The 22,832-nt window shown below is 40.0% G+C and overlaps 1 protein-coding gene across 3 annotated transcripts in view; it reads right to left on the reverse strand.

Moving 5' to 3' along the window:
• The window catches only part of Specc1 (sperm antigen with calponin homology and coiled-coil domains 1), a 230,697-nt gene extending 214,565 nt beyond the window's left edge, over positions 1 to 16,132 (reverse strand). For all 3 annotated transcript variants that reach the window (XM_076870325.1, XM_076870324.1, XM_076870329.1), the window contains exon 1: positions 16,012 to 16,132. The gene's annotated coding sequence lies outside the window, so the exon portion shown is untranslated. The remainder of the gene's footprint in view (positions 1 to 16,011) is intronic.
• Positions 16,133 to 22,832: the final 6,700 nt, after the last annotated feature.

Genomic DNA, 22,832 nt, shown 5'->3' on the forward strand with positions numbered 1-22,832 from the left:
ATTCCACCTTTCATGGAAGACATGCATATGGAGACCTTCTTGCTCCTGCCTCACCCAACCAGAAAGCTTTTATAGGTCTCAACACAGGACCCTGCCAATACGATAGGAGGCACTCACCTAAGCAGGTGCTAAATGAATTGGTGAATACAAAATAGAATAGAAAGCAATGACAATCCTTTTTCTGTAAGACTTATGAATGTCTCTAACCATTGCAAAAACAGGGGGTCCCGAAATTGCTTTCAGAATGAGAACCCCATTGATATAGAGCCTTCTGGGGTTATTACCTTAAAAATAACATTCATGTTGATGTATAAGCATTCATATTATAAAACTTAATCCCATTAATTTATAGTCATGCTTGAGAAATAGTCCCTAAAATTATTCAGTACCAAATCTCTAAAGTCATTTCCTGCTCCATCTAATTTCCTGAATTTATTCCGGAAGGATGGCAGGATAATTTTTTGGTATACATCCTAGTTTCATAGTCAAAGTAAATAATACATTTTTATGGCTTATGGCTTAACTAGATGTCTTAATAGAAACATCATGAATGAATTTGTTAGTAGATGTTTTATAAAGTGGGAGCTGATGGTAACCACAGATTTAAGGAATGAATAAAATATCGAATGTGAGAACTTTTATCTTTTATCCAACCTTTTCTGTTTCTTCCTGAAACTTCTATGTCAGAGGGGACAAAGGGCAAAGCATTATGATGTCAGTGGTACAGCTTCCAGGACAACAAGCCAGTTCTGTCTCATTCTGTTCTATTTCCTCTTAAGAACAATGCAAGAACCCCACACACCCAGCAACGGCTGTGCCCTCCACTAATGGGCACAATGCCCTGGAACTCTTAAGACCCAAGAGGGAGGGGCAAACCTTTCCCCACAGCACTGCTGAGCATTGATATAATAAAGGACCCTCTATGACAAAGCCTCACCCATGGGTGAAGAGGCCTGTCCACTCACCACATCCACTGCCCTCCTCTGCTCACTGGTTTTCTGACCACAGGAAGAATATCATCAAGAAGAAACCAGTACCAGCTCTGCAAACTCAGAAGAGGTAGCCCCTGCATGCCGCGTGCCCATGCTGACCACACATGCTAACTATATTGCAAATGGAACTCCACGAGAGAAACCTCAGGTCATCTCACAGGTCCACTTATTGCAGAAGTGCCTTAAAAATTCAAGAAAAGCAAGCAATGGTGAAAGCATTCCACCCAGTCTACCACTTCTGATTCAGAGGCAAGAGCTGGTGGTGTCAACTCTTTGGCCATCATTGAGGGAATAAATCCTACATCAAGTTATTTTCATGAGTCACACGACAGGACTTGCTCCGTTGGCTCATTTCCCCTCCACTACTTCAGTTATGATTACTTTTTTTCTTCCCCCTGAAAGACACTCATCTCTACCAGTTCTTCACACTCATCTGCATTGGATATCAAAGGTAGGGTATGCTCGCTCCTCAGGAGGCCAAGTAAAGAATTCATCTAACAAATGTCCAAACTTTTTTGACCAATTCCTGACTCTATGTGTGTGTGTGTGTGTGTGTGTGTGTGTGTGTACAACCAATTTAAAACTAACGTGTAGTTGGAGCTTGGTAAAACCTCAGATGTTAGCAAATGGGAGGAAAAAAACCAGACAGGACTCTGGCTCCTCTTTCTCCATGATGGGTGGTCTTCTCCTTTCATAATAGTACCTTCAGAGTCATTTGGTCACTGATATACTCATGAAGAACTTCCACAAACAGAAACAAGATTGCTATAATGGTGACCTTATTGAATTCTGCAAAGGCAGCCTCAAACCTTGCAAGCTTGAAAATCAGAGTAGAGGGTCTCAACTGGATCCCAATTACAAGGAGGGCTGTGGCCCAGAAGAAAGAACTTACCTGGAGCGACTATAGGAACAAATGAAGCACAAATAACAACGAGATTGTCCCTCTGGGGTCTAACTCATGCCTGCACCATCACCCTGGGTACCCGGGATGTGGGGGACACCCTCTATTGAACAGCGAAAGTGTGTTCTCTTGCACACATTGTGGGAGACAGTTATTGCTCAGAGCACCATGAGTTCTGGATTTCTTTATTGTTAACGGATTAAGTTAAATCACTGAATGCAGCTGATTTCCTTTTTGTTCTCACATTCCTGAAATTTTCTTTCCTAACCCACAGGCTTTCGCTATCTTCCTGTAGAGCCAGCTGGCTAATGAAAGCAACTGCTGTGCTTTGCAGGGTTAATTTATTCAGGGGCCTGTAATATGCCCTGTCTTCTCTCCTCAGCACCGAACACTTCTAGTATTAGGTTTTAAATATATACAAGAACTACAAAGATGAGGGATTATGTTGCAGGCTGCTCCCGGGATTATCTTGTCATGACACATTTCTTACACAGTCCTCAGGAGTAATTCTACAAGGAACAGCCAGTACAGTTTGCACGACATGATCTGTGCCCAGGGTGGGGGACAGAAACGGTTATGTAACAGTGCTGTGGCCACCCCCTAAGGATGAGCTCTTTATGACACAGTCTCATCTGACAATGTCCTGGCCTTCGAAGAACAGGGCATGAGCTATATCATAAAGCCAACCCCGCCTCTTCTTTGTTTCAGGATATGGGACACTGAGTGACCCATATGGGGCCTCTGTTCTCCTCTGCCCACTCCTGCCAGCCACCATGCATAGAGACTCCAGGAACAGCCAATGCCCAACAGCTACTGGGACACAACAATCTATAATCCAGCCTCCAGCCTCCCCTATGGCTACTCCAACCCCCAAACAGGGTTCCCACTCCTGGTTTCTGCTTTCTGTCTACCTCCTACTCGTCTCCTGTAAAACTCAGTCCCTGGTCTTTACCTAGAGATTAGTCCTGCTTCAGAAACCACAGTGAGCATCCTCAGCACCCTGTACACAAGCTCACCAGGGATTGAACTCAGGGGTACCACATCCTTGGTGAGCTCCTCATACCATAAGAATGTTGTTTTACTTTGTTCCCCATCCCCAGCCCAGATGACCCAGAGGGAAGGGTTCTGTCTCATTCCTCTTTGTTTCTGTAGCTCTAGGCCCAGTGCCTGGTTCACAATAAATGTTAAAGATGGATCACAGACGGAAATGTGAAGTTTGAAATTAGAAAACATCCAGCAGAGGAGAGGAGAATCTTTGTGACCTTGAGTTTGGCAAAGATTTCTTTGATCCAATACCAAGTACATAATCCACAAAATAATAATAAAAAAAACCCTAATAAATTGGAATTCATCAAAATGTAAAACTTCTGGTGTTCAAAAGACATGGCTGAGAAAAATGAAAGGATAAACCACAGACCAGAAGGAAATTTCTATGAAGGACTTCATTCCTGAATTTATAAAGAGTTTGTAAAACTCAATAATCAATAGTAGTCTCAATAATCATAATGAAATGCACAATTCAATAAAAAGTGGTCAAAGACTTAAACACATACTTCACCAAAGAAGATATTTGAGCTGGGAAATGATGGTGCACGCCTATAATCCTAGTGGCTCAGGAGACTGAGACAGGAGGATCAGGAGTTCACAATTTAGGCTCTAAGCAATTCAGCAAGACCCTGTCTCTAAATAAAATACAAAACAGGACTGGGGATGTGGTACCCCTGAGTTCAATCCCTGGTATGGCCCCCACCAAAAAAAGAAGATATTTGAATGGCAAATGAGCACATGAAAAGATGCTCAACATTATTAGTCACTAAGAAAATGCAAACTGAAACCACAAGAAGAAGATATAATCATACACCTATCAGAATGGCTAAAAATTAAAAAGAAGTGTTAGAAAGGATATGAAGCAAGTAGAGGAATAATTTTGTTGTTCTATAGCACAGTAGGGTGACTACAGTTAACAATAATGCATTGCATATTTCAAAATAGCCAGAAGAGAAGATTCTGAATGTTCTTACCACAAATAAATGATAAATGTTTAAAGTGATGGTTATACTAATACATCAACATATTGCTAATGGAAATGCAAAATGGTACAGCTATTTTTGCAAAACAGCATAGCAGTTTCTTAAAAATTAAACGTGAGCTTTGTGCAGTAGTGTATGCCTGTAATCCCAGTTGCTTGGGAGGCTGAGACAGGAGGATTGCGAGTTCAAAGCCAGCCTCCGCAATGGCGAGGTGCTAAGCAACTCAGTGAGACCCTGTCTCTAAATAAAATACAAATAGGGCTGGGGATGTGGCTCAGTGGTTGAGTGTCCCTAAGTTCAATCCATGTTCTCCCCCAAAATAAAATAATAATAATAATAATAATAATGAAAAGGTTGGGGGATGTGACTCAGAAGTTAGAAAACTTACATGCACAAGGTCCTGGGTACAATCCCAGCACCAGAAAAAAAGTCAGCAGATATAAAAGAATGATCAGCACAGAAAAGGAAACTATCAACAGAGCAAAGAGAGCATACAGAATAGGAGAAAATATTTGCAAACTACATATCTGACAAGGGATATTAATCCAGAATATAGGAGGAACTCTAGCCAAAAAACAAACCAAACCAAACAAATCTGATTAAAAAATGGGTAAAAGACCTGAATAAACACTTCTCAAAAGAAGAAATATAGATGGTCAACAGGCATATGAAAAAACAATATCACTTATCAGATATCAAAGCCACTATGAGATATCAATTCATCTAGTTAGAAAGAACATAATTTTTAAAAGGATGTGGCAAAAAGGAACTCTTTCTTATACACTGTTTGGAATGTAAATTAGTACAGTGATTATGGAAACCATTATGGAAATATCTCAAAAAATTAAAAAACAAAACTACCCTATGACCCAGGAATCCAATTGGTGGATATGTTATAGTTTGGATCCAGAATGTCTCCAAAGACTGGTATGTTGAAGGCTTGGTCCCCAGTTGATCAACATTCAAAAGTGGGGCTTTGGCAATTGATTGTATCCTCAGTGAGTTAACCCATCAATGAATTCATAGCTGAACGCACCACTTGGAGGTGGTAGAAATGGTAAGAATTGAGACCTGGTTGAAAAGAGTGAATCCTTGGGGGTCAATCCTTGGGGACTGTATTTTGTCTCTGACTCTCTTCTCTCTCTCTACTTTCCAGCCACCATAAGATGAGTGGTTTAGCTCTACCACATGCTCCTTGTCATGATGGTCCGCATCACTACAAGCCCAGAGCAATGGGGTCATTGACAATGGACTGAAACCCTCACACTGGGAGTCAAATAAATTTTTTCTTTTTTAAGACGATTTTCTCAGGTACTTTATCAAAGCAACAGAAAGCTGACTAATAAATGAATTACACATACACGCACACAGAGGAAATAAAATCATGGTATCAAAGAAATATCAGGACTCCTTGTTCACAGCATTTGTAATAGAAAAGGTATAAATCAAATGAAGTGTTCATCAATGGATGAATGGATAAAGAAATGTAATATGTATACAGAATGGAATACTATTCATCCATAAAAGGAATGAAATCAATTCACTCGCAACAACATGCTTGAGCCTAGAAGACATTAAGTAAAATAAATCAGACAAGAAATATAAGTACTCGATAATCTCATATTTGAATCTAAAAAACTTAATCTTATAAGAGAAAAGAGTAGAATGGTGGTTACCAGAATCTGGGGGTGGGGGTGAGGAGAGGTTGGTCAATACATACAAAGTTACAGTTAAATAGGAGGAATAAATTCTGAAGGTATACTGCACAGTGAGGTGACTACAGCAAATGATAACAACACATTGTATATTTCAAAATAGCTAGAAAAGAGAATTTTGTATGTTCTCACCACAAAGAAATGATAAATGTTTGAGTAATGGTTATGCTAATTACCCTGATTTGATCATTGCACAATGTGTTGAAACATCACACTGTACAATCTTTATGTGTCAAAAATAGGACTGGGGTATAGTTCAGTGGGAGAGCACATACTTAGTTAACACAAGTCCTGAGTTTAATCCTCAACTTTGCTACATAATAAAATAATGAAATGTTTTAAAAGCTAAAAAAATATGAATGAGCTACTTACATGCATTAAAAAATGGATGAATTTTAAATGCATCATGCTAAGTGAAAGCAGCCAGAATTCAAAGGCTGCTTACTATATGCACAATTTTTATTCATCTTTTCATCCCAGATCAAATGTTACTTCTTCTCTAGATCCTTATCTGATTACTACCTTCTCCACACCTATGAAAAGAACACATGATTTGATATGCCTTCCAAGCATTTTTCTCTCTTACATTTAATGCCTTCTTATGTATGAAAGGGTATGAAAATATCACCTCTCCAACTAATTCTAAGCACCAAATCTGATTCACTTTTGCATTCATGCACAGGCAGCACCTGGATCCATTCCACAGAAATTTTGTTTGATGGGTTCATTAAAAATTAAATGGACAGGATACACTGTGGCAGATAAAGTTGGTGTGGTCAGCACTGTCACGATATAGTCCAGGAGTTTATATAGCTTTGAGGGTCTTTTGATGATATTTCAGGTGAATGAAGGAATGAATTCCAAAAGACAAAGATCAGCATTAGAAAGAAATCCACTCAAGGGCTGATGCATGAGAACAGGAAGCTGATGCAGGAGAACTTGAGTGAAACTAGAGCAAAGCTCAAATTCATATGAGACTCAGTCAAATGTTGAAGTCAGAACCCCAGTAAGTACCTCAAAATGTGACTATATTTGGAGAGATCTTCAAAGAGGTAATTGAAGTGAAATGAGGTCTTTAGAGTGGATCCTAATCCAGAATAATGGATGGCCACATAATGAAAGGAGATGGGGACACAGACGTAGATGGGGACACAGTGGGAAAACGCCACCTACCAACAAAAGACAGAATCCTCAGAGGGAGTTAACCTGCTGACACCTGGAAATTCTGGCCTCCAGGATTGTGGAAAAAAAAAAATATATATATATATATAATTTCTGATGTTTAAGACTGATGGCTTAGATAACGCACATCCAGTCTACACTGCTTTGTTATGGAAGCCCTGGAACACTAATTCGGCTCTGAAGGAAGGATGGGACATCAAGATGTGGACTTGAAAGGCATTCCAGGTGAGAAGAGCACATCCAGAGGCAAGCAAGAGAGCAATGACAGTGTGTGGATATTGGGGTGGCTCAGGGGGCAGTAGGAGATAAGCATGGCAAATAGTGCATAACAGCCCTGGGAAAAAATGGGTTGGCAGAAGATTGTGGAGGTTCAGAATGGCAGGTTAAAGATCTTAGACTTTGCACTGGGGCTGTGGCTCCATGATGGAACACTTGCCTAGCACCTGCGAGGCACTGGGTTCCATCCTCAGCACCACATAAAAATAAATAATTAAAATAAAGCTATGTGTCCACCAACAACTAAAAATATATTTTAAAGAAAGATCTTAGAGTTTATTCTGTAGGCAAAAGTGCCTCTTCCCTCTAGGGTTGGTGGCAGCTAGGTATTATCTATAATGGGAGGAAGAACATGGCAGCTTCTCTAGGCATCCTGACAGGAAGTGGCACACACACACCTGACAGACAAGGGTGTCAGCAAGCCTGCCAGCTGCTGCCACCTGGGCCACACTGCTGCCACGCGGGGGTGGGGAAGGTACCTGTAGTGGCTTTCTGTATGGATTTTTATGTGGGAAACTTAAGACCACAGCATAGCTCTCTTGTTGATCAGAGCAAGAACATATAATGGAGTCCTGATGCCTATAACCACCATGATCAGCAGCTTATTCTGCAGGATAGATCCCAAATGTTATGGTTTAGATGTGAGGAATCCCCCAAAGCTCACTTGTAAGACAATGCAAGAAAGTTCAGAGGCAAAATGGTTAGGTTATGAGCATCTTAGCCTAGGCAGTGCATTAATCCACTTGAATGGATTAATTATAGGAAGGGTGGTAATTACAGGAAGGAAGGGTGTGGCTGGAGAAGGTAAGTCACTGGGGGCATGTCTTTGGGGTATATATTTTGTTCTTGGTGAGGGGAGCTCTCTCTGCTTCCTTTTGGCCATATCCTGAGCTGCTTTTCTCCACTCTACATTTTCACTCTGATGTTCTGCCTTACCTCTGGCTCAGAGCAGTGGAGTTGGTTATATATGGACTTAGACCTCTGAAATAATAAGCCGAATAAAAATTTCTCCTCTAAAATTGTTCTTGTCAGGTTTTTTTGCTCACAGAGGCAAAAAACAAAACAAAACAAAACAAAAAACTGATTAAAACACCAAATCTACCTGGATTATCTTCTGGATGCAGGGACCATCCTCTGATTCACCTCCATCCTTCTACTTACCCCCTCCCTCTGCCAGCTCATCTTTCCACACAAACCACAGTCATCCTTTTAAATATAGGTCAGATATTGTCATTCCCCTGCTCCAAACCCTCTAGTGGGTCTCCAGGCTCCCCAGAATAAAATCCAACCTTCCAACTGTGGTCCACATGCATGCCCTGCACCTCTACCCCGGGGACCCTTGTCTTCCCATCATTTCCTGTGCTTTGCTGCACTGGGAGAGGAAACGTCAACCCTAAGAGGAGTCATGGGAACTCACTTGTTTACACAACCAGACAGCTGGGGACTGTTTCATTCTCGTGTTTGCTCAACAAACATTTTTGGACCACCTTCTGTATCTCAGGCACTGTGGCCAGCACCAGGATACAGGGATCGGCAAAAACAAACCCCATCTCTCCCTACCTGAGGTTTGTGGTCCAGTTCAGGGAACTAGTCGATAACCACAAAAGACACAATGTCAACAGCGAAAATGCAAGATTTCATCGCCAATGGATATGACCAAGTCAAGGAGGGAAAGACCCTTCAGGTGACATTCCCAGGACAACAGGCGTGAATGAAGTGAAAACAGAGACATCCACAGGCAGAAGGAACAGTAAAGCAAGGGAAGGAGACTGTGGCAGGAGGTGGAAACACAAGTATGTAGGACTTAACGTTCCTGCTCTGCAGGAGCCAGGTTGGCAGGGGAACCTCACGAAAGATTCATGATTTGGCTCACGATTTCAGGTGCAGGGGACCACCACCCCTTACCTGCCCTGGCTCTGTCAGGTGGGCCCAGCCCCACTCAGGGAAGGCCAAAGAAATGCCCAAATGGTCTCAGTAGTCCAAACTACTTCACCAAGGCTGCTGTACCAAATGCTTATCCTAGGATCCCCCTCCATGCTGAGGCTACCAGGTGGCACAGAGGAAGCCAGGAGGACTTCCTGTATATGTATTCAGACCCCATCAAGAAGAGAGAGCCTGGGCTGGGGTTGTGGCTCAGTGGTAGAGTGCTTGCCTAGCATGCATGAGGCACTGGGTTCAATCTGGGGAGCCCTTGTCTCCCCAGGGCCTCACACATAAAAATAAAAAATAAAGATATTGTGTCCACCTAAAACTAAAAAATATTAAAAAAAAGAAGAGGAGGAGGAGGAGGAGGAGGAGGAGGAGGAGGAGGAGGAGAGCTAGCTGGGCGCAGTGGTGTATACCTGTAATCCCAGCTACTTGGGAGGCTGAGGCAGGAGGATCGCGAGTTCAAACCCAGTCTCAGCAATTTAGTGAGGTCCTGAGCAACTCATTAAGACCCTGTCTGTAATAAAATATATACTTGTGATCTCTCCCCATCTCCTATGCCCCAGGGTCATTTACTTCAGGCACTTGTGGCTCTTCTCATTATAAGGAGACACATACTGCAGCAACCAGATGAGGCTCTCGCCCAGCTGGCCTCAGAGGGACCCTCTGATTCCCCAAGTTGTAATGTTTTGCTGGCTTACCTCACCCACTCTTACAGTTGTACAAAAGAAATAAATGCCCTGCAGTCTCTTCCTCTTGTTCTCATCTCTTTCCTGCAATGTCCTTCCTGAATTCACTGACAACCAAGTCATTTTCTGCCTGCTAACCATCTAAACTTAATACATGTCTTTTCTCTCACACCAGTAGCACCCCTTTGGTGATCAAAGCTACCCTGTTTATGCCTAACACCAGGTTAAAGCGCTCTCCTTCATTAAGGATCATTAAGGATCCTTGAAAAACTGTCATCATTTGGTTTGCACTGTTTCTCATCTGCAGTAAGCCACAGAACTTCCTTTTAAGGTACATTAAGAAGGTAACTGGATTTTAGGGAATTGAATACATGTTGGTAGTAGGCTATGGCAACAACTGTGAAAAAGAGGAATTAAATAACTAAAATCTAGGAAACAGTGGTCCCAGTGAAAGGAAGGGCGGTAGGAGTGCAGAGGAGGAGATGAAATAGGAGAGATGGGGGCGATTGGAATTAGCGTGAGGTGAGAAGTGACTGAATGTGCGCCAAGGTGGGGGCCTCAGAAACACGCTGACATTGCCTGCAAGTGCTTCTCAGAACAGCCTCAGCTTTTTGGCCCTCCTGGCCTCCCTTCCAAAGAAGCCCTTCCCTATAACTCTCCATCACAAGCCCCTCAAGTAGCTTCACAGCTATAATCATAAGCAGTGATGGGGTTCATTAGTGTGTTTACTGTCCCTTCTCTACTAGTGTGTTGGTCCCCGAGGCTGGCATATTATCTCTCTCGCTCACCCTTGTCTCCCCAGGGCCTCACACTGCCTGGCTCAGACTAAGTCCTAGATACATGCTAGATATATAACTGCATGCTATAGTTTGGGTCTGGTTTGAGTATAGCCCCCGAAGGTTCATGTGTATGAGGTTGATCTCCAGGGTGGTGGGGGTGTTGAGGTGGTGGATCCTTTAAGAGTTGGGGCCTTGGGGGCTGCAGTTATAGCTCAGTGGTAGAGAGCTTGCCTTGCATGTGAGTCACTGGGTTCGATCCTCAGCACCACATAAAAATAAATAAAATAAAGGTGTTGTGTCCATCTACAACTTAAAAAACAAAACAAAACAAAAAAGTCGGGGGCCTCGTGGGAGGTGACCAGATGATTGGGAGGGGCCACCCATGGAAGGGATTATGGTTAATTCCTGCAGAGCAGAACTGCCCCTTGAATTTCCCTGGACTTTCCGTCTTATTATGTGATCTCGCCCTCTTCACCCGTGCTCCCACCATGATGCCATCTGCCATGTTGTGATGTACCCAGAGGTGAGGATCAGAGGCTGAACATATGGGGGGCCATCTGATCTTGAACTTTCAACCTCTAAAACTGGAAGCAGAATAAACCTCTTTTTAAATAAAGTACCCAGTGTCAGGAATTCTGTTTTGGCAACAGAAAAAGGACTAAGACATTGGAGAAAGGGCTATTTTGGACCTCAGATGATGGCTTTTTAAAATAGAGATAAGGAACACAGGATGAAAAGACTGGAGGAACACAATGACTCCAGAGGGTGTCTATAAGCCCTATAGATGGGGACACCACACCAAAGCCTGAAAACAGGGACGGAAGCTAGGAAGAGGTCACCACCCATAAATTTTCCTCCGTGCTCCTATTGGATTGAGTGTTCCCAAAAGTTCCATGCCTTTTTTTTCCTCCTAAAATCTAAGTTAAAACCTTTAATAAATCTTAAAATATTGCCTCCCAAATGCTCACTTTTCCTAAAATTTGCCATCTACTTTCCCAACCCTGAGTTTCTACATCTAGGATCCTGCTCCCCAAAACCATCTTGCCTGTGGGTTTGGAAAAATGCCTATTTATATCACTTATGTTTCACAAACAAAACAAATACAGACTCATAAAATATTTAAACACAGCCATACATATAACAAAAGGAGAAAATGACCTTGCCCTAATTCTACTTCCCTTTTCCAGAGGCTACCCAGTAAATAGCTTGATATCACGTATCCAGTACATTTTAAATATTATATACATACACACAGGCACACCCAAATAAAAATACATAGTTTAGTTTTTCAAATGTAAATAAAAATGTAAATATAAGTATGGTTACATTGCATATTCTTATTTAAAATATGTATAATATTTTCTAAGATATATTGAAGATATGCACATTTTGCATTTTGATAGGTTTTATAAATTTACTATAGAAAAAAAGATTTCCAAAGTTTAGTTCCCATTCTTGCTAATGCTCATCTCCATATGTTCTCTTTATACTGAATATTGTTTATGTTTTCAATTTTTTTTTTTTTTTTTTTTTGCGGATCTGTTGCACGGGAAGTGATATGTAATTAGCATTTGAATTTGAATTTTCATGATTATTTCTGAGGTTGAACATTATACAATCATTAGCCTTTTTCTTCTGGGATTTACTTGCTTATAACCTTTGCCCATTTTTCTTTTGTTAATATGTTTCTAAGTGATTTGTGGGAATTCTTCACTTACTATGAATAGCAATCTTTGTGGTATGTGTGTTACATGTATTTCTTTCTGCCTGCACTTGCCTGTTTTTATAGTGTACTGTGTTTTAACTACATAAAATCAAATATTTCCCTCTTTTCCCTTTTGGCTTATGACAACCTTCCTTGTCTCCCAAGATTTCATGAAAGGTTTCATAATGCACATTTATGTGTATAAAATTCATACGTATTTATACTTCAAAAACTCCCTATATACATCTGCATACATCAGATATTTTCTCAATGTGTGTGTATGTATGTTTTAATTTAGCTTTTATTTCCTCACTCCCAAAACACTGTGGAATAGACACTGTTACTACCCCCATTTCACAGATAGCAAGATGAAGGGACAAAGATGTTACTTAAGGCTGAGCCATTTGCCTCCTGTGCCCAAGGTCTTAAGCAGCGCCTTATTTTGACTCAATATTACTCCACACAACTCATTCTTTCAACATATTATAAAAGCCACAAAAATTACCACAATGTGATAATATCATAGAAATAGCTCCTACACATAAACAGGCAATACACAAAAAAACCCTGAAGGTATAAAAAGATGAAATTATAAAATATTAGAGAACCCGAGGATTGTTCTTAAATAATAGTGGAAAAAGAGGTTAACATTATTTTTTAAAAGTCAATTTATTTCACATCATCTACTAAAGTGAATATGAGAAGGAAGTGAATCCTTAAATGGCAAGAACCTAGATATTAAACTAAGAAGAATCAGAAAAAGGAGATTTTATTGTGGAAAACTGTTAAACAGCTGCATGTTTTGTTTGGTTTGGTTTTTGGTTTTAGTACTGGGGATTAATCCCAGAGGCACTTTACCACTGAGCTGCATCCCCAGCCCTTTTTAAATTTTGAGACAGAGTCTTACTAAAGTGCCTAAGCTGAACTTGTAATTCTCCTACCTCAGCCTTCCAAGTCGATTACAGGCATGCACCACTGCACCCAGTGGGTTTTTTTTTTTTTTTAGAACTCATTTTTATTTTTTTTAATTTATTTTTAATTGTGCGTATTGCTGGAGGTTGAACGCAAGACCTTATACTTGCTAGGCAAGCATTCTACCACTGAGCCACATTCACATCCTAAAAACTCATTTAAAAGGTAAACAACAGACTGAGAAATAACGGACAAAAAATATGGCAAATACATATTATTTAAAGACAATACAAATTAGCAAAAGTCAAAATCAAACGTTAAAATCCTAAAATAATGATCAAAATAGAATGTGCAACTTGTAAACAAGCATATGAAAAAAAAATGTTCAGCCTAACTAAATTGAAAGAAATGCAAAATGACAAAACAGAGTCCCTATTTTACCTGTTCCCTCCCCACGGTTCTGTCCACTGGTAGAATGAATGAAATGAAACTGTTACTCTCTCACACAATGTGGATAGAAGATAACTCAGCAGCACCTACCAACCAATCTTCATTAAAAAGTTCATGCCCAAGATGGGGATGTAGCTCAGTGGCAGAGTGCCTGCTTAGCCCCAACACACACACACACACACACACACACACACACACACACACACACGTACAAGGGCAATCTCCAGGGTACACATAAACAAAGTTCACACCCTTTTACCCAGCAATTCCACATCAGCAAATTTACAGATAAAGCCCAAAAAACATGAGAAACATTCTGTGGCTAAAAATAGTTATTTATAATAGCAAGAAATAAACAAAGAAAGAAAAATAAAGGAAGGAAGGAAGGCAGACAGGCAACCTAATATTTTTTTAAAATATTTTTTTAGTTGTAGATGGATGCAATACCTTTATTTTATTTATTTATTTATTATTATTATTGTTTTTAAATACTTAATTTTTAGTCTTAGGTAGACACAATATCTTTATTTTATGTGGTTTTGAGGATCAAATTCAGTGCCTCATGCATGCTAGGTGAGCACTCTACCACTGAGCCACAAACCCAGTCCCTAATTTATTTATTATTTTTATGTTGTGCTGAGGATTGAACTCAGTGCCTCACACGTGTCCAGGCAAGCACTCTACCACTCAGCCACAACCCTAGCCCACAACCTAATCTTTAAGAACAAAGAATAAATTATTTATGGGACAATCACTTAATAGAACATTATGCATCATTTAAAATAATTGTGAAACTATATAATAACATTAAAAACTCCTGTGCTAGAAAATCTAGTTGTACAAATAGAAAGAATTATAGAAATTTTAGAAGTTGTTTTAGGGTGTGAGACTGAGTCACTGTTTTCTCTAACTTCCAAATTTGCTGAAATGCTCTATCAGACCACAAGGTCTGGACTGAGAGAGACCCAAGTTCCTGTCCTGGCTATCCCACTCTCTTGTCCACCCACCTGTCTGACCATGGTAAGGTTACATTACCACTCCATTCCTTTTTTCCTCACCTAAGTGAAGGTAATAAAGGGGCTACTGGGAGAATCAAGTGAAATAATAATTGTAAAGAGTCTGAATGCTGTACCTGTCTTCACAGAGGGTGCTCAAAAATGTCATTTTTAACATTTTAAACAACTTAATGTATTTGAAAAAAATAAAACCAAAGCGGGGAAAAAAAAGGATAGTTCACATGCAATGGTTTATTTCATATTTCAGAGTTTCAAAATAAAGTTTATTATGGTTTATTTTATGGGGGTTCCTCGGTTTAGACCGTACTTGACATGTTGACTCACTTCACAAAAGGAAGATTAAAGGAAGTGAAACATGGCTAATCTAAAAAAGAACCACATAAAAATATGGTGTCTATGGAATGGAGTTGTAAAGGAACAGAAAGAAACCATGTTGATGTCTACTATAGCAGAGGCAACAAATAAATGTCTTAACCTTTGTCTCCACTGAGAAAGAAATGGGGAGGTCATGTTTTCCAAATAAATGTAAGATATGACCTTCCTGTTTTACTGAGAAAGATATTTTATTTCAATGAGAAATTAGAGTCTATGGGAAAGGGAGATCAAAACCAAAGACTAGAAAACATTTCTAGAAAACAGAGTAGTTAGGAAGTAATGTCAAATTCATCTTGAGCCTTTTGGGGGGATACTTTATAAACAGAAACAGTATAACAAATAACTTCCTAGAAAAGCCACTATCTTTGTCATATCGTTGCTTTGAAACTGTGCCATCGAGGGCTTCTTGAACATCAAATTTCAGACCTACCACAGCCTATTGCCCAGAGGTTGAGCACTCAGACATTATCAGTCCCTCTGCCAGACAAGAAGCCACATTGCATTCTACCTGCGGATCTCCTCCAAGGGGAGACAAACTGTTAAACCTTCATGAGGGCTAAGCACCTTCAAGTAGGTGATTTTCTGCATTAGACTCTTGACAATAAGAATATACAGCAGCAGCTTATGAGACACCCGGCTTATGAAAACAGATCTTCACACTACAAGTAATTAATTAGTATCATAGAGAGGACTTGTTTTCCAAGAACTTTACATTGACTTGAAGTTAGCATGAATCATCCTTACTTTGCAAGATGGGAAAAAAAAAAAAAAAAAAAAAGGACAAACAGTGAGAAAGGACTGTTCCCCCCCACCACCAAGATATCAGAAGATGAATTTCAAATCCATTTTCAGTACTACCCACTCCCTGCCGAAGCGAGCATGTAGCATGAATTTATGCAGACCACGCACCCCAAAAGAAGGCATTGATGCTGCCTTAGTGACATCAGGGTCCGCGGCATACATTAGACATTGTGCCTATAGCAGAAGGATCCCGAACCCCAGATAGAGCTGTCTTCTAAGATTCTCCATCCCCATCTTAAAAAATAACCAACTATATACTTACTGATAAACCCTTGGCTTCTCGTGCTTCTCGGGAGCTGCTGACCTCAATCAGCAAGTCAGCCGCACTATTCTGGGCTGGGTGCTGGCCTGGGAGGAAAACCACATTCAGAGAGCGCTTGAGCAAGGCTTCACTCAGGAAGCAGGCGGGCTCTGCTCCCCACGCCTCTGCTTCTTCCTTGGCCTCTCCCTCATCAGCCCCACCCGCTGCCATACACACAGTGAAAAATCATATTTCTTTTTGACTGGGTTCTAAATACTTAATTTACACCTCTCCAAAATTTAATGATTCAAAGATGTAAGCTGGCTAGCTTCTTGCTGATTGCTCCCCGAGATACTGAACAGGAACAAACAATAAAAGACACCCCCCAAAAAAAACCAGTCTGATCTCCAAAAGTGGGTTTACTGTGAAGTCACAGGGCTCCTCACTTCCCATGCCCCCTGAGTGCAGCAAATATAGAGTATTCCAGGTGGAGGGGGGATGTCAAAGCCGAGGGTCTGGTGAACTAACAAAAAGGGTACTAGGGACAGGGAACTGAATCTCTGAATCATTAGTGATTTGTTGTGATTTCTTTATTTATCCTAAATAAATATGTTCATACCTAATTTTGAATTCAGGGAGCTCCCAACTTATATGGGCATCATCATAAAACCTGGGGTTCATGTCTCCTGCTACTACGGATGGGCTAAGGTAAGTCCTAATGACCATGGAATCCACTGAACAGAGAGTGAGGACATGGCACAGAAAACACGTGGAAGAGATTTTTTTGTGAAGGTCAGTAAACAATGGTCTAGCCACATGCACCAAGAACTCTAATCAGCAGGTCTAGGGTAAGCTTAGTCATTGCCACAGGCTGGATTTTCATTGCTATTTGGCTAGATAATAGGTGTGATATCAGCCAAACAGCTCTTCCATGGCAGGTGGTATAAGCTCAGGGAGCCTTGGTGACAGAGAATGCCTCACATCCAGTATAATTCCACCCGCACTCAGACTCTGGCTTTCTAAAGGACAGACCACATAAAGAGCTGTGGTCAGGCAGCCCAGAGAGGCCTTCCTTTGCCAGGGTATTCAACACTAGTGGCCACGTGGCTCATCTGGCCAATGCTACTGCCTTGCATGGCCATCCCTCTGCCTTGAAAGAGGCAAGAAGCACAATGCATTGGATCTGCTCTCACTAAGGAAATCTACCTGCCTGGGAGAGGTTGGGAGTACACAGGGATCTAAGTTCCTAGCCTGTGGCACCACAGCACAGACAGGAGAGGTGGTAATGGTTGAGACTGTGCCAATGACAAAAATGCAACTCAAAAAAAAAAAAAAAATCCAGTCGGGCGCCATGGCGCATGCCTGTAATCCCAACAGCTCCCGAGGCTGAGGCAGGAGGATTGCATATTCAAAGCCAGCCTCAGCAACATCAGCAGTTGCTAAGCAACTCAGTGAGACCCTGTCTCTAAATAAAATACAAAAAAGGGCTGGAGATGTGGCTCAGTGGTTGAATGCCCCTGAGTTCAATCCCCCATACCAAAAAAAAAAAAAAAAAAAAAATCCAACTCAATGCATCTTGAATAAAATGGAGAATTTATTGGCTTGAGTAACTGGAAAGTCTAGGGGTGAATTTAAGTTGGCTTTAATCCAGCTAGAAGCCAAGGTTCAAATGATGTCATCAGAAATTGTTTTAATCACCTCTCAGCCCCGCTTTCCTAAGTCAGCATCATTTGAACACAGATGCTCTAGGGATAGGTAATCCTTTCTTGGAATTAGAGGTCTTTAGCATGCAAGACCCCACAACAGAGGCTCTCCCCAGAGGAGCCCAGGGGGATACCCAACCCAGTGGCAGAGCAGAAGGACCAGGGTGATTGGCAGCCCTACTAGTTATAAAAAGAGCAGTTTCCTAAAGGAAAAAAAAAATGCTGGGTAGATAAAAAGGATAAGCACATCAGCTAATAGTGCCTTAGATTATCAAGTCTTTCTTATGATGTTTTACTTTCCCAAGTCGACCATAAGTCTATTTTATATATATATATATATATATATATATATATATATATATATATCCATCCACATGCACCAAGTGATTATCTTTCATATTGTAGGTAATTTTTAAAATTCACATTATATTTTCTAAATTTTCTAAAATGAGTATGTGTTAAATTATGTAATAGCAAATTACACACATGCTAGAAAAGATACTACTTAAAAGAAAAAAATATATAATATCTGAATAAATCTGATAGAAATAATGGAGTTATCCTCAAAAAAACCTCCAGGATGCTTCACTGTATGACAAAAAAGACTAGATAAAAAATATATATCATATTCTTCCAACCAGATAATCACTCTTCACAAATGATTTTATAAATGTATTATAAGTCTAAGAAAAATCCTAATGGGATTAGAAGTATGAAGAAAAAAAATTTATAAAGAGATCCTGAAATTCAGATTAGAAGAACTGATAATTCTTTCCTACAGAAGATTTAGAGTAATTTAGTCTCTACAAAAGAAAATTCTTGAAAAAAAATGTAAGATATTAAAATAGAACCAAAAAATATAATCATTACAATGGTATAATTCAGGAATACAGAGATGGCCCAAAGATGGTATCACCAATTCAAAGATAAAGAATGGATGTTCTTTTTTTTAAAAAAATGGCATTCATAAAATTGACTAATCACTTGTCAAAAAGAAAATAGACTCCTACTCACACTATGTATCCAAATAAGTTCTCATAAAATAAAGATTTAAGTGGAAAAAAACAAGAAGCATTATAAGAACCAGAAGAAAATACAGGAGATAATATACCGATCAAGGTATGAAGACCTTGCTGAGCCTATATGCAAAAGCAGAGTAAAGAAAAAAACTGATGGAACTACTTGAAAATTCAAAACTTCTGAAAATTAAGACCCTTCCAAAAAAGAAAAACCCAGACCAGATGTGATGGCACACACGCCTACCATCACAGATACTCAGAAGGCAGAGGCAGAAGGATGGCAAGTACAAGGCCAGCTGTGGCAACTTAGCAAGACCCTTTCTCAAAATAAAATACAAAGGATAGGGGATGCAGCTCAGTGTGAGAGTCAATGGCAAGGTGAGACACACGTCTGCGCATGGCCTTTGGTTCAGTTATCCCATTTGTAGAAATGGATCCTAAGAAAATAATCATGAAAAACACAAAACCGTATGAGCGAGTGCGATGAGCTTGTCCTCGATTATCAAAACAACAAAGGAACTAAGGTCTAGTTGATTGCATTTACTGGTTACATCATGGTATATGGGAATTCTATGACATATGTATATGAATTAAATCTCAATTTAAAAGTGATACTGTAAAATATTTGATGATATAGAATAATGATGACAGATTGTAAATACAGATTGTAAATACAGATTGTAAATGGTATATACTGTAGGAGCTACATTTACATTTAGGCATAGAAAAAAGGCTGGAAATAATCTGCAAATTAGAAGTTATCTCTGGATGGTGAGATAATATAAAATTTCATTTTCCTTTCATATATATATATATATATATATATATACACACACACACACACACACACACACACACACACACACAGTTAGTTAGTTAGTTGTCAATATATCTTTATTTATTTATATGTGGTGCTGAGAATCAAACCCTGTACCTCACACATACTAGGCAAGCGCTCTATCGTTGAGTCATGACCCCAGCCCTTCCTTTCTTTTTTGATACTGGGTATTGAACCCAAGGGTGCTTTATCACTGTGCTACATCCCCAATCCTTTTAAACATTTTTATTTTGAGATAGGGTCTCACTAAATTGGTGAGGGTCCCCCTAAATTGCTGAGGCTGGCCTCAAACTTGCAATCTCCTGCCTTACCCTCCAGAGTCACTGAGATTACAGAAGTATCTCACTGCACCAGTCAGAAATTTCTGTTTTCTTTGTGTTCTTTAAATTTTTCTAAAGTATCAACAATGAACATGAAACAGTTCTAGAAATTTTAAAATCCCACTTAATCATAACAAAATGCATCAGACTCTTTGTAAAAATGTCATGACTTTTAACGCACAAAGTAAGTTTAATTCAACTGAGGAAGGTTTTCTTAATTATAGAAGTAATTAAACCCTGGATGAGTTTTCCTTTGCAGAGACTTTGAAATCACTGCTCCTGGATTCCTTAAGAACAGAAGAAGATGACTATCTACGATGACACACTGACATGTCCATCCATTTTCATGAAGGCTGGGAGGTGTCCGGATGGCCAACCCTCAGATCAATGTTCTACAGCTGAAGGAAATCTCTGTGTGGGCTAGGTTTATAAGTGCCTCAGTGGGAAACCTGCCAGTTCTTCATAGAACAAGAATTTCCTAAATCCTAGCCAAAAAATCAAGGCTTAAAAATGCTGTTTTGCTCTTGGAAAATAAATTTATCAACCCTAAAAATAACTAGGACAAAGTCAAAAGATGAAAGTGACTCTGAATGAGTGTCAAACAGATGTTGGACTAATTTTTATAAAAACTGTCAGAGTAAGAGTTTTCAGGACTCCAACACAATAGCAGAGGGGTATCTAAGAGAATTTGTAATGATTTAGGAAGGCAGGATACACCCACCAGAGCAGAAAAAGGCATGGGTTTTTAAGTTTCATCTAGCCAGCAACAAAGTCAGTGTTTATTACCAGAAAATGGGTTTAAATGGAAATTATTTATCTAATAAGTTAGCAGATCATAATTAATGTAACAATATACTAAATAAAATCTGAAAATTGACATAAGCACAGAATATAGATATATATTTGTGTTAGTTTTCTGTTACTGTAACAAAATACCTGAGATAATAACTGAGGAAAGGTTTGTTTTGGTTCAGAGTTTTGAAGGTTTCAGTCCATGGTTGATTGGCCCACTGGTTTTGGGACTGTGGCAAGGAAGCACATCATATTGGGAGCATGTCGTAGAGCAACACTGCTGACCTCATGAACTGGATGCAAAAGGGAGAAAGAAGAATAAACCCTAATATCTGCAAGCTCTCCCACTAGACCCCTTAAGGTTCCACCATCTAACAACAGCACTATCTTGGGCAACAGTCCGTTCACATGGGCATTTGGGGAACATTTAAGATCCAAAGTCTAGCAGTATTACTCTTCTTTGTAATATCTATAAATTCTGACTACAAACACCCATTTCTACTAGGAGGAACTTCACTTGTATTTTAACCAAACCATCTCTTTAGATGACTTTAATTTTGTTTTAAGCATACCATTTCACTGTAAGAAATAACACAGAGAGAACTAATTACAGAAGCAAACAGACCACACTGAGCAAGGGATGGTTAGCGAAGCTAGTCTCCTTACGAGGTAAGAGACAAGGTTCATTGTGTCCTCCCTGTGAGAACACAAAGGCAAGGCTCTTTCTGGAATGCATGACTTGGAACAAGAAGTTTGTCACAAGTCACAATGTGTTTAGAAGTCACAATGTGCTGAGGGGTTGTTGTTTTTTTAAAGCATTACAATTGTGCCAAGTGAGTTCATACAGCACAGGTCATGACCTTGGGAGGTTATCCAGGGAGAAAAGAGGACCATCTGGCTCCATGGATAGACCCTCCTGGTATCCTCCCACTCAGCACAGATCACTCTCAGCTTCTAATGCTGTACACCTGCCACCCACGCTGAACTTCCCTCCTAGGCTGAATCGATTTGCATTTGTTTAATTAGCCAGGAATAGGAAAGTAGCTACCCTTTTGATTCCAAAGCAGATGTTAAACTAATTTCAGGAAAGTATAAGAGCCCGTAATAGTCTCAAGAATGACTCAGCCCCAGTCCCCCGCAAGTTCTGTCTCACTTGAGGATGTGCCCACCTATTCAACTGTCCTATCATCAAGTTCAGGGTGTGCAGTGCCCTTCTCTGACTTCCAGAGGCTCCTCCTTCAAAAGTTCTACAATCAAACTCCCTCTGCCCCTGGCTCATATGCCCATGTGAAACCAAAGTCCCTGGCCCTCCCTCTTCTGATCTCGTACCTTCCTGACCCCTCTGAACTCCAAGGTCATCTCCTTCCACCAATCTGGCTCTACTCCATTAGCTACCCACGATGGACCACCAACTCATTTTTCTTTGTTTTTGATCTGGGTCTCCAAACAGAAATGAACTGGGTACAGTGGTACACACCTATAATCCCAGTGACTTGGGAGGCTGAGGCAGGAGGTTCACAAGTATGAAGCCAGCCTGTGCAATTTATTGAGATAACTGTCTCAAATGCGACGGGGGGCAGAAATTTAGCCCTGTATTTGCGCACCCTTGGTTCAATCCTCAGTACCACACACAAAAAAAAAAAAAAAAAAAAAAAGGAACAATTGACCTCCCCTGAGATCATTTGGCCCTCAGTGTTTCTAAGTAATTGATTTATTCATCTCTAACTGGCTTTTTATTGGCCATTCTGAAGCATTTATGCTAAGAATTTCTTAGTTAACTTTAACTCAGAGATGGAGGGTCCTTAGGTTGACTATGATTACAGGTCAATCACTATTCTTCGATTCAGCCTTATTATGAATAAAGCTGATAGTTTGATTTCAATCTGTCTACTTCCTGACTCATCTCTTAATTGATTCTGAAATGTCTAGTTTGTGATGGAGGTTGGGAGGATGCGAAGGAATGTCATGAGTGAATGGGAACGATGTTAATAATTGTTTCACCAACACCCAACAATTGTTTTTTGTTCCCACCCTCTCTATGTGCAGGAAGGGTCTTTTCCCTAAGACCACAGAAAGTAGGAGGGAGAAATGCATAAAGAAAGCAGCAATTAATGAGGCACAAAACATTTTTAAAAGTGATTATGAAGATTAATAAAACTAAAAGCTGTTT

This window comes from Callospermophilus lateralis, chromosome 11 (genome assembly GCF_048772815.1).
Source record: "Callospermophilus lateralis isolate mCalLat2 chromosome 11, mCalLat2.hap1, whole genome shotgun sequence".
In the NCBI taxonomy this organism is placed as follows: domain Eukaryota; kingdom Metazoa; phylum Chordata; class Mammalia; order Rodentia; family Sciuridae; genus Callospermophilus; species Callospermophilus lateralis.